Genomic DNA, 13,357 nt, shown 5'->3' on the forward strand with positions numbered 1-13,357 from the left:
CAGGTAAAGACGACAGAATGATGCTATCATCAGTACGTCTACGACGAGTTGCGAACTATTTAATGATATTACCAGGAATGATTGAACATCTAGACAAAATATATCACTTTGTCCAAACAGGGCAAGGTCCTGAAAGTATTGGCGAGGCCATGGCATACCAGAAAGTGGACACGCAAAAACTGTTGTTACGCTTCTTTATAAACTGCCTGATAAGACACAGAGATAGGCCAGGTGTAGACGCGGAAGAAATGAGAGCCCTTAACAAATGGGGCCAGAATATAGCAGACGGAAAACATGATAAACAGAATAGTATAGAAAGTATGTACCGAAGGATCAGGAAAAAAGTAGAACAAATATGTGAAAAAGAACAGCCTGAAAGAGAAACAGATGCAGATAAAACCGAGTCCTCAGGGGATGAGGAACAACTAGAAATGACAACAGGACAATTACAATTACCAGCTAGAGAAACGATAGCTTATGTAGGAAAAGGAAGATCCATCAATAACCCAATACGTCCGATACGTCCAGAAGGTAAGAGAATTTTTCAAGCAGCTATGTCAAACCCAAGGACCCCTGAACACTTATTTCAGGCTACTGATAAAATACTTCAAGAACGAATGGGGTACCATGTACTCGATTCTATGGATGAACAAGAATTAGCCAGGTCAGCAGTACAATGGGCTGACAGTTCTGATAAATATAGTGATGATGCGCTAGCACATACGTTCTTGAATCTTTCACCAGACAAACAGCGATTAGCTGGTATATACATGATACAACATCTCCTCATATTATATAAAGGCCAACACTCCGATCCTGGTCCCCTACCTGATATACTGATAGAACTACTCATGAATAAATGGAGAGGTCTAGGTACAGATCTAATTAAAGTAATTCTAGAACATCGACACAGATATAGTGCCTTTCTGTGTCCAGAGCACGATCCAGCTCCCTCCATGGAAAGAAAGACGTATTACATAGACAGACAGAATCCCTTACGCGAAGTGCACCCAGTTAGAAATGATGATAATACTTTTAGACGCGTGTTCGTGTACACGCCTATAACTAAAATAGAACTATTGGAAATGAAAAAATTAGTGCCCAGCCATGACAGAGATCCAGCAGGTTTTCACCGTGAAATAAAAGACATGTTACTCATGGGTGATTATACCTATCCTGACATTATGAAAATATTGAAAGTATTATTACCTGCCGGTATTTACGAGAAACTCAAAGAAAAAGAGTGGGAGGTGGGAGAACAAAAGATTGATTGGACCGCATTAGAAAATGAAGAAAATGCCCGAACTGCAGGCCTAGGGCTTGGAGACAAAACTAAAGCATTACCAGGATTATTAGTACAAGTGTTGCCACGTTTGTTAACTACGAAAAAGGAAGACTGGGGAGCAATCTCAGCTTGCAAACAGAAACCCGATGAAGACACTAGTGATTTTTATTCCCGATTTGAAAAATGTTTTGGTATTAATAGCGGCCTGAAAGCAAGTAGCGATTCATATCCACATCTTTTTGTAACAAAATTAGTCGAGAATTCCTTGCCCCAGGTTAAGAACAGAGTATTAAAGGTAGAGAGCTCTTGGCAAGCTAATACCCCGTCACAAATGTTACAAATGTTACAGTACCACCAGAATAGAATTAGAGAAGAACAAGAACACGAACAAAGACGTATGAAAGACACAAAAATGAAAATGCTCGTCGCCCAGTCAGTTCCAGCTGACAGTCATAAAAAGGGTGCGACACAGTTCAGTAATTCAGCAGTTCCTGTTAAAGGGACATGCAACTATTGTAAACAGCCAGGTCATTATATAAACGATTGTGCAGTTCTGAAACATAATATCTCTACGGGTAAAACCAAGGAGAGACCACGTCCGCCCAGACAGGATCAGATCCAACAACAAGTTCCCCAGAATGTACAGCCTATGCAAGCTGCACAACAGACCGTAGCGGTCCCACAGTCGCAGCCTATTGCCGCAACACAGAACACGGCACAACAGATGTACCAGTATGCACAAAATGACTATCCAGAGTATCAGCGATACACATGAAACAGCCTAGAGAGGGAAGTTGGCTTACCCCTTGTTGAGGTCCCTGTAGATCAAGAGGGTCCTTATGTACATAGTCAAGTATTAGGGAAAGACAGAAAGTTTTTAATTGATACAGGGGCAAGCAGAACAACTATAAGTCACGACGAGGTTCCAGGGGCACCCCTCTCAGGCTCACAGAATATTTCCCTTGGATTTTCAGGAAAGCCTATTGTTAATGAAGTATCGCAACCTCTGCCTCTTGCAGTTGGTCCATTGACACGGACTACAGATTTATTGCTTACAAAATCATGCCCAGAAAACTTGTTAGGTATAAAGACACTAAAAGCTCTAGGAGCTGTAATATGTTGTTCCCCGGAGGGGGTACGATTATTTTTGCGCGACTTTAAATGTCACTATGTATTTAGAGACATGGATCACAGGTTACAGAATGTCCCTGCACATTTATGGGCACAAGGCCCCACTGATGTAGGTTGTATGCACATTACACCATATCGAGTCACACTCAAAGCAGGAGTGGTATTACCACGAATTCGACAATACAAGTTACCTCCAGATGCTGTAGTGGCTTTGCTGCAAATCATTGACGAGCTCATTGCACAAGGAGTGGTAGTGGAAACCGACTCCAATGTGTGTAATTCTCCTATTATTCCAATTCTTAAACGAACTGATCCAAAAGCACCCCCAGTTTATCGATTGATTATTGATCTGCGCGAATTAAAGAAATGCATTATACCACAATATCCCGTGGTTCCAGATATCTCTTCACTATTGACAGCTATTGATTCAGAAGCAACGTTCTTTACTGTAATTGACCTCAAGAACGCCTTCTTTAGCGTCCCAATTGATCCGGAAAGCCAATATTTGTTCGGATTTAGTTTAAATGGACGAAGCTTCAAATTTGCACGCGCACCTCAAGGATTCACAGAAAGCCCCAGCATCTACAGCCAAGCACTGAAAAGACAACTTGACAGTATCCACATGCCTGTTAACACTGCCCTGCTTCAGTATGTCGATGATCTGCTGATCACCGCCCGAAGCGAACCCGAATGTGAAAAAGCATCACTGACGGTTTTACATTTTCTGGCCGACAAGGGGCACAAGGTGTCCCCTTCGAAGCTGCAATTTTGTGTTCAGCAAGTTGTGTACCTTGGGCACTTGCTGTCCAAGGGGGGGAGACAGCTCACACCTGATCGCATCCAGTTAATTATAAACATGCCACCACCCAAGACACAAAAGGAGGTGCGGGCCTTCATAGGTCTCACTTCGTACTGTAGACAATGGATTCCCCAATATGCATTTCTAGTAAAACCACTCATTCAGTTGACAACCCAGGAGGCAGCGACTCCGACTGTCCTCCCTTGGACTCAGGCACATACACAAGCTTTTGAAGACTTAAAGAAAGCCTTATGTCAAGCACCTGTTTTAGCGACACCATGTTACAGTAAGCCTTTTACACTCTTTGTTACAGAACGCGAAGGTACTGCCTTGTCAGTACTCACTCAGGAACAAGCAGGTTCACACAAGCCGTGTGCTTACTTTTCTAGCACATTAGATCCAGTAGCTCAGGCTCTGCCTACGTGCCTGAAATCAGTCGCAGCGACAGCTTTAGCAATCAGACAAAGCGATTCCATAGTATTAGGACATCAATTGACAGTGCAAGTTCCACATTCCGTGGAAGTTCTTTTAAACAGAACTCAGACTCAGCACTTGACTATAGCACGACTGACAGGTTACGAATTAACATTGTTTCAGCCACACATAGAAATCAGACGCTGTAGTACATTAAACCCTGCCACACTTTTGCCATTAAGTGGAACAGACCCATTGGCACATGATTGTATTGAAGTCATTACTATTACGACGAAACCCAGACAAGACTTGACAGACATTCCATTACCAGATCCAGACCTGACACTTTATGTGGATGGTTCATGCATGAGAACAAGTACAGGAGAGTTAGTGGCCGCTTACGCAGTCACGACAGACACCGAAGTTATTGAAACAAATTGTATTGACACATTGTCAGCTCAAGCAGCAGAGCTCATCGCTCTGACACAAGCCTGTATTCAAGCCAAAAATAAAAGAGTCAACATATACACAGATTCACGTTATGCATTCGGAGTTGTACACGACTTCGGAGTCCTTTGGCGAGAGAGAGGTTATTTGACTTCTCACGGTGCCAACATTCAACACGGTCCCCTCATTCAAGCTCTGCTAGATGCAATACATCTGCCTACTTCGATATCTATCATGAAGTGCAAGGCTCATACAAAAGTCACCGATATCATTTCCCAGGGTAACGACCTAGCAGACCGAACAGCTAAGCAAACAGCACAGAATCGGATTCATGTAACTGACTTGACAAATAGTTTGAGTAAAGGTATCCCTTGTGTGCTAGAGCGCGAAACAATGTTATCTGCACATATTGTACTATGCTAGGTTAAAAACATTCTTTTTATCACAGCCAACATTTATATCAAAAAATATTTTTATTGCATTTTTTCATTAAAAACCTAATCACATACACATGTGGTACAATTTTCTTTAAAACCAAAAAATTAATTTTTCATTAAAAACACTACATCAATAGTATAAAAACATTACAATATTATTCGATAGTCACAAATTAAACACAGAGAAAAACCTATGAGAAAAGACACTATAATTTGTCATCAATTCGACAGATCACATGGAAAGGTATATACACTCGACCTGGATGAGTTCTATAATTTCAACTGCAGGTCAGAGTGGTTCCACAGATTCTGCCGCACAGAAAAAAAGGGCGTCGACGCGTTTCGATGGTATTGAATTATTGTTCCATCTTTATCAAGACTAGCAATTTGAATCTCTCTGTTAGTCACTTGATTGGTTATTACAGCTACCCTGCATTATAAACAGATACAGAAAAATCACCATTATACACAAACAAAATACAAGGGTAATGTTATCAATTCGCATTGTATTTTGTCTAACTAATCTAATACATATGTGTTATCCTATATCTTGTTCTTTTCTTAACAACCCATTTCAAAATTCTCATTATGATATCTTATAGTATCATCTTCATACCATTTGTTATTCTATCTCACCTGTAATTATAGATTGTAACTTTTATTTCTTTAAGATAATTGATGTTGGTATACACTTGCTTCCCACCTTGGGTAACCTAGAGAGACAGCAATGGAAAACAATACTGCTATTAGGATGTTCCTAACCCTTCTGGCTTTAATTTGCGCAATAAACGTCATTTATACCTTTCAGTGATGCTCCTCAAATTTCCATTTGTTGTGGAGAGATGTTTTAATAATCCATCTATTTAATTTCCTTTTAATAAACGTACAAGTTGTACGCGCAGGTATGCCTGCAAGAATAAAATGAATGCGTCCATGCTTATTACGCACATTATTTAGATGAAGGAAACTCTTGTAATGGAAGGACTTCTATCGTACCTTTTTGTTTTGGATATAATGGAGAAGGAATAAATCTCTTTTTCTTATGAAGATTCTGCAGCTTCTATGAAATCAAACGAAGCTCCTCCCCTTAGTTCTCTTCAGTTCATAAACTATTAAAGAGGAAGTGAAAAAATATATCTAAGTAAAACTTGCTACTGGCAAGAGGTGTTATTACAGATTCCTACGCTGTCATAAGAATCCTCTAACTGCTTCCTTGCTCACCTTCAAGTATGAAGAAAAACGGCGCAGTGCTGCATACGTCTCCTCGCGTCCGTACGATGACAAAGAGTCAGACAGGAGCCTGTTTTAAATACCCTGGTCGGCGAAGTGATTGGTCTAGGGGTAATTGTTAATTACCTATTTGGCTTGTGTAAATTAAGCGTTTCCTATCCGTGCTAACTCTCCTTACGTTGACCCGGAAGTTCTAAAAGCACCTCTGCTTACTGATTTAAAATTAAACGCTACAGCCCCTCGTTTTTCACGCGGTATGGGCGCATTTTATTATCTACACTGACGCTGCCACATTTCACTCCTTGTTGGGTGCACCCAACAAGGAGTGAAATGTGGCAGCGTCAGCGCGTAGTACGATCGCACGCAGTAGCGGGTATCTACTACTTCCGGGTCAACAATAGGAGAACGAGATAGACAATAACAATATTTGTCACACATACGGAATTTTGAACTATTATTTCTCCGTAGAGTGTAGATAATAAAATGCGCCCATACCGCGTGAAAAACGAGGGGCTGTAGCGTTTAATTTTAAATCAGTAAGCAGAGGTGCTTTTAGAACTTCCGGGTCAACGTAAGGAGAGTTAGCACGGATAGGAAACGCTTAATTTACACAAGCCAAATAGGTAATTAACAATTACCCCTAGACCAATCACTTCGCCGACCAGGGTATTTAAAACAGGCTCCTGTCTGACTCTTTGTCATCGTACGGACGCGAGGAGACGTATGCAGCACTGCGCCGTTTTTCTTCATACTTGAAGGTGAGCAAGGAAGCAGTTAGAGGATTCTTATGACAGCGTAGGAATCTGTAATAACACCTCTTGCCAGTAGCAAGTTTTACTTAGATATATTTTTTCACTTCCTCTTTAATAGTTTATGAACTGAAGAGAACTAAGGGGAGGAGCTTTGTTTGATTTCATAGAAGCTGCAGAATCTTCATAAGAAAAAGAGATTTATTCCTTCTCCATTATATCCAAAACAAAAAGGTACGATAGAAGTCCTTCCATTACAAGAGTTTCCTTCATCTAAATAATGTGCGTAATAAGCATGGACGCATTCATTTTATTCTTGCAGGCATACCTGCGCGTACAACTTGTACGTTTATTAAAAGGAAATTAAATAGATGGATTATTAAAACATCTCTCCACAACAAATGGAAATTTGAGGAGCATCACTGAAAGGTATAAATGACGTTTATTGCGCAAATTAAAGCCAGAAGGGTTAGGAACATCCTAATAGCAGTATTGTTTTCCATTGCTGTCTCTCTAGGTTACCCAAGGTGGGAAGCAAGTGTATACCAACATCAATTATCTTAAAGAAATAAAAGTTACAATCTATAATTACAGGTGAGATAGAATAACAAATGGTATGAAGATGATACTATAAGATATCATAATGAGAATTTTGAAATGGGTTGTTAAGAAAAGAACAAGATATAGGATAACACATATGTATTAGATTAGTTAGACAAAATACAATGCAAATTGATAACATTACCCTTGTATTTTGTTTGTGTATAATGGTGATTTTTCGGTATCTGTTTATAATGCAGGGTAGCTGTAATAACCAATCAAGTGACTAACAGAGAGATTCAAATTGCTAGTCTTGATAAAGATGGAACAATAATTCAATACCATCGAAACGCGTCGACGCCCTTTTTTTCTGTGCGGCAGAATCTGTGGAACCACTCTGACCTGCAGTTGAAATTATAGAACTCATCCAGGTCGAGTGTATATACCTTTCCATGTGATCTGTCGAATTGATGACAAATTATAGTGTCTTTTCTCATAGGTTTTTCTCTGTGTTTAATTTGTGACTATCGAATAATATTGTAATGTTTTTATACTATTGATGTAGTGTTTTTAATGAAAAATTAATTTTTTGGTTTTAAAGAAAATTGTACCACATGTGTATGTGATTAGGTTTTTAATGAAAAAATGCAATAAAAATATTTTTTGATATAAATGTTGGCTGTGATAAAAAGAATCTTTTTAACCTAGCATAGTACAATATGTGCAGATAACATTGTTTCGCGCTCTAGCACACAAGGGATACCTTTACTCAAACTATTAGATAGTACTCCAGTCCCTTTGTTCTCAGTCGAAGGGGTCTCTCTCTACTGTTTACATACTGACTTGACAAAGACAATAGTTCCGACACCGACACACTGCATGACAGTTAAGGATCCCGCCCTTGATGTAATTGACATACAGACACATGCTACGCCAGAGGAAATCAAGAAATGGACTGAACTAGGAGGGATCCAAACAGATCAGGGATGGATGACGAAGGGAAAATCTACATGGTTTCTCCCTGACTCAATGGTTCAAGTTATCATTAACACAATACATAGTCCAGCACATCTAGGAGAGAAAGCTATGTTAGACAGTATTCAAAACATTTGGTTTAATAAACACTTACGAGCTGCAGCCAAACAGAAAGTCCGTACTTGTATGATTTGTTGTCAGTTCAACCCAGGTAAAGGCGTTCCTGTAGAGCAAGGGGGATTTCAACCTCCTGATCACCCTTTTGAAGTCCTCCAGATGGATTATATCCAGATGGAACGTTGTCGAGGATTCAAATATGTCCTCGTAGTTGTATGCGCTCTTTCCCGTTGGACAGAAGCATATCCAGTCTCAGATTACACTGCCCGACCACTGCCAAGCAGTTGGTTCGTGAATTCTTCCCACGGTATGGTTTGCCCCGTATCGTGTACTCAGATAATGGCCAACCGTTCTCATCCGAGCTAATGAAACACATTTCACTCCTGTTAGGCTATCAATGGAAATTCCACTGTGTCCGGCATCCCGAGGCAGCAGGTCTCGTGAAACGTCATAACCAGACTCTGAAAATTCGACTCTCTAAAATCTGTAGAGAGAAAGGCGTCGACTGGATAGTAGCCTTACCAGTTGCACTATTTTACATGAGAATGATAGCACATTCTCGAACAGGGCTATCCCCGTACGAGGTGGTCTTCGGTAGGCCACCAAATATGTGGGGGACGCCTATACCTCGTAAAATAACTGATGTTGATTGTATTATGCTGACAGATTACCTTGCTTCCTTGATGTCTGCACTACAATCTTGCCGTTCACAGGTAGCTGCAGCCTTTCCCGACAACACCGAGGTGAAGCCCCATGAAGTGGTTCCCGGAGATCTTGTTTTCATAAGAAACTTCGACAGGAGGAGCCCGCTGGAGCCTCGTTGGCAAACGCCGAAGTTAGTACTTCTGACCACGAGGACAGCAGTGAAGGTCGAGGGTCGCAAGGGTTGGCTACACTCGAGCCACATCAAGAAATTTCATGGACTACCTTCTGATTTGAACTCTCAGCCCTGCCCCCCTCCACAGACTGATTCAAAACTCCCCCTGGTCGAGAACACTGCTTCCCAAAACTATAAACTGAAACTAAGGTCTAGCAAGTCAGACAATTTGATTGTTTAAGTCCTCTTCTAGGTGAATCGGTTAAATTAGTCTCTGACATGTATCCTCTAGACCGAAATCGAGAGAGAGATAGACAAAAACAGCTCAAGAAGCGTGCATATTGTAAATTACTTCATAGTCACTGTATAGTGACATTGTTGATTATGTTTTTCCTAAATCTTCTGATTATTGCTGCAAGTATACTGTTGCACATATACTATCCTATTTTCAAGCGTGCTCATTCTGCTTACAATGTTACTGCCGAACATTCTTTTAGCGAATTACCTTCACATGAGTTGCCCTATAGACTTGCGCTGCGCAACAACACATTCATTAGTATATTACATCACTCCCATCAAGCCAACAACGCTACAAATTGTTGGATATGTGGCCGACTCCCTCCCTATCAGAAATACAAGGGAGTTCTGCCTCTCTTTCCGTATCCATTCACGCACAATGGTTCCTGTGGTGCATGGTTTAGTTTGATTAATTCTTTAGATTCAAATACCGTAGTTTACCAGAGCAACTGGGTATGGGGAAACCTGAACTTAGTTTTGCTTAAAGCCTGTTACCCTAACGAGGAGGGACTTCCCAAAAGGACAGGAACTGACCTAGAAAATGAAGTATATGGATTAGGTAACTTTACACTTAACCTCATGATTCTAAATGTTGAATCCGAAGCTGCACTAGTCTTGCCTGCTATGTCCGTATTACCAGTCAAAGGTGAATTATGTGTAAGAAAGAATGGTTCAGTACACCTGGGTCATAGTAAATGTACTACTGTGATCGAATTCAGTGATAAAGGCAAGTCTACATTTAGAGCTTCCCGTCATTCCTACTTCATTTGTGGTCATACCGCATATATACGTTTACCTCTAGATTGGGATGGTACCTGTTACATTGCATTCCTTCTGCCACCTGTTTTCCTAGCCCCTCCTGATTACCATAGAAACACCCATCTAGTACACAATAGACCCCAGAGAGATCTCCCGATTGTCGACTACACTGGAACAGCATGGGAACAATATACAGACTTCAATAAAGGTCTCTTTCCCTACATAGGTGTTGTCTCTAATAGTAAACTGATACGCAGATTAACCAGAACCCTTGAAGCAGTAGTGAATGAAACTACCTCTGCCCTAGGCAACTTAACAGAGGAGCAGTCTGCGATGCGGATTGTTGTTCTCCAAAATCGTCTTGTCCTTGACGTCATCCTGGCCGATAGGGGCGGAGCCTGTAGAGTCATCGGATCAAGTTGCTGTGTTTTCATTCCAGAAAACGCGCCATCCGTATATAAAGCCATAACTCGTCTTCATAAAATTGCAAGCCAGATACATCAGAATCCAGGCACCTGGACGTGGTCCGGTTGGTTCTGGAGCATGTTGTCAGCCTGGGGATGGAAAGTCCTATCCTTCCTAGGTATTGCCCTTCTCATAGTATTCAGTTGCTGCCTGTGTCTACAATGTGGACCAGCGATTTGCGGCCTGTGTGCCACATCATGTATTCCACACTTAAGTTCTAATTCAAACTCCCGGAAGAAGAAAGAAGAGCAAATGATGTTACATGAACAGATTGATGGATTCCTGAGGATCGATATCTCATGAAGGGTCCGTAGGGGACAAGGAGGGAATGAGGAAATATGAATTTTATGATCAATTGTGTCCCCTATCTTAGACCCCAACGGCTCCATGTACATGCTACAAGTACATGTATGTTCCCTCCACTTCCAGCTATGAAGACGCAAATACATATGCGTCCAACGTTAACATGTCCTCTTTCAGATCCACCATGAATGGGTCGAATATTCCGTTCCTAAGTATGCCTTGCCACCGTCTTTATATGGTATACTTTTCACGTTTCTCAGTTCTGGCAAGGTAGGCCCTGAATTCTGCCATCGAGCCTTTTCCTGCTTTCTGCCTCTGAATGCTCCAGCCTGGACCTGCATCTGTATCCATGACCTTTGTCTTACTTCCTGCGCGGCTAACGGTGCCTGGCCCGGCCTGTTGCCTGCCAAGACTGTATTCAGCCTTCAAGTTATCTGCTCCGCTCCTCGAGAAATACATTCCTGTCTAGTAGTTTAGGTAAACATCCATCCAGCTACAGAGCAAAGGGCCCGGCCTTACTGTCTCCGTGCAAGTAATTCATGGCTTTTGTTGCCATGGTAGGCCCATGCCCCCTCGCATCTCATTTAGACACGTAGACGCTTATACACGCACTAGTAGTTAGTATAGGATAGCCTCTGCCTGAGAGACCTTTCCGTCCAGATAATACAGTTCCTTAAACACAAGATATTAGATACGATTTGGGATTAGGTTGTTCTGACATCCCAGACTTCTGTCTCCTCATGTAGGGCTAAATGTCAAGTCCCCTTCACCCTCCAGTTACACGTCAAACACACGTCATGCTACTGCGCGCACCTCTCTGCCAAGTATTTCTGCTGACTTTGCAGGATTCTCTTATGGATCCACCCACCTGTGTCATCATCATAATGACGTTTCTAAGTACACGCCTATTGTAACGCCTTTTCACTACGTATGTGTATTCTTATCTCTCTTCTCAACTGTCACGCCTTCTGCATATGTATTTACTGTAATGCATTGACTATATATATGACAACCTGTCAATAAAGTATTGCCTCTATCCCTTCCCGAACCTTCGTGGTGACGGAATCCGATTGCCTGGTTCGAACCAATTCCTTTGTAAGGAATAAACCCATTTTAAAACCTCAAATACCACGGATTCTGCCTCTTATTTTTACTGAGTTATTCTTATTGAATTTTACCGCATAAATTAAGTCTAGGTAATTAAATTTACCACAACCTGCCCCAGGGAAGCCGGGTGCATAGGTCGATTCTGGTGTCGGGTCGCGGGCTGATTTTCTATGGAAAAGTAGTCCAAACTGCTGCTAGCTGAAAGCGTCATTGAAGTCGTGAAGATTAAAGATGAAGAGAAGATAAAGATGAACCTGAAAGCAGAGGGGACAGAGTCTGGGTCACAGCACAGTGACCAGGGAGCTCACAGGAAGGAGCTCGTGGATGTCGGGTGCTTCAGGTGTGGAAGGTACAGCTGGGCTCTGCAGTCACGGGCTCCGGGAGGCTTTAAGGAAGGCCAGCTTCTGGAGAGCGACTGTCCCACGTCGGATGAGGGTCGCTGCGGTGTTAGTGTCCCGATTGGATCCACTAAGCATTGGCAACCGCAACCCACGCAAGATGTACAAAGCAGCTGCTGGTGCAGACCCACGAGGTCTGAGGGTGCTCACCTTTGCAGGGAGCGCAGAGCAGGCCTGGAGCAACCAGGGGAACTCTTGGAAAGGTAGGTTTTCCTCTGTCAGGGCCCACAAGTCGAGAGACAAGGGACCGTGGAGGGCAGCAAAATGGAGTGCGTAAAAGGGCTCCCACGGGCCACCGGAGCGGACTAGTGAGCTGAGCTTTGGCACAGATGCTGCTCGAAGGTTGGCTCAGAAATGGGCCAAAGCACAACTTCCCCACTGGTCGGGGTCGTGTGTTATGCAAGAGGTGGCCGGGGTCTCGGGGTATGCAGGGATCTCGGCACCCACGTGGTCCACGGTGCGCAGGCTTGCTGGGCGCGCTCACAGGACTCTGGGATGCACTGGAGACCCACCTGAAGGTTGATGGAAGGCGTCGAAGTTAGTGAGAGCAGCGAAGTTCCAACCCGGTATCTTGCAGTCTTTTAGGTGCCTGCCAAGCAGGGGGATAACTCCTTTATCCCAAGGGAGATTTCTTCAGTCAGCTGGGCAGCAGCTCGTCGAAGGTCAGTTCTGTGAAGTTCTGGACGAATCTGAGGCTCTGGGGCAAAGTTATTCACATATATCCCCAAGATTAGGGGATGGTCCCAAATAGAGCCTACCAATCAGAGTAGAGGCGGGAAAGGGTGGCTACACCCACTCCCCTTTGTGTGTTTCCCACCTGGGCGAGGGGCAGGATGCCCCTGAACCGGTTCCAGGCGGTGTATGCAGAATTGGGGCTCTGCAGCTGCCTACGTGCAACTCTGAAAGGACATTTGGTGCACCCACCCTGTTCCAATCCACATATCCTGTCTGGGGAGGTGCTGGCACCTCCCTGCCACAGGAGCCCTATTGTCCAGATGGCGAGGCTGGGGTTTTTCCTAGCAACAGCCAGCCAGAGTCGTGTAGGTGGCGGACAGTAGCCATTTTGTGGTACATGTGCACTTTTAAA

The sequence above is a fragment of the Triturus cristatus genome, chromosome 3_2, assembly GCF_964204655.1.
Source record: "Triturus cristatus chromosome 3_2, aTriCri1.1, whole genome shotgun sequence".
Taxonomy (NCBI): domain Eukaryota; kingdom Metazoa; phylum Chordata; class Amphibia; order Caudata; family Salamandridae; genus Triturus; species Triturus cristatus.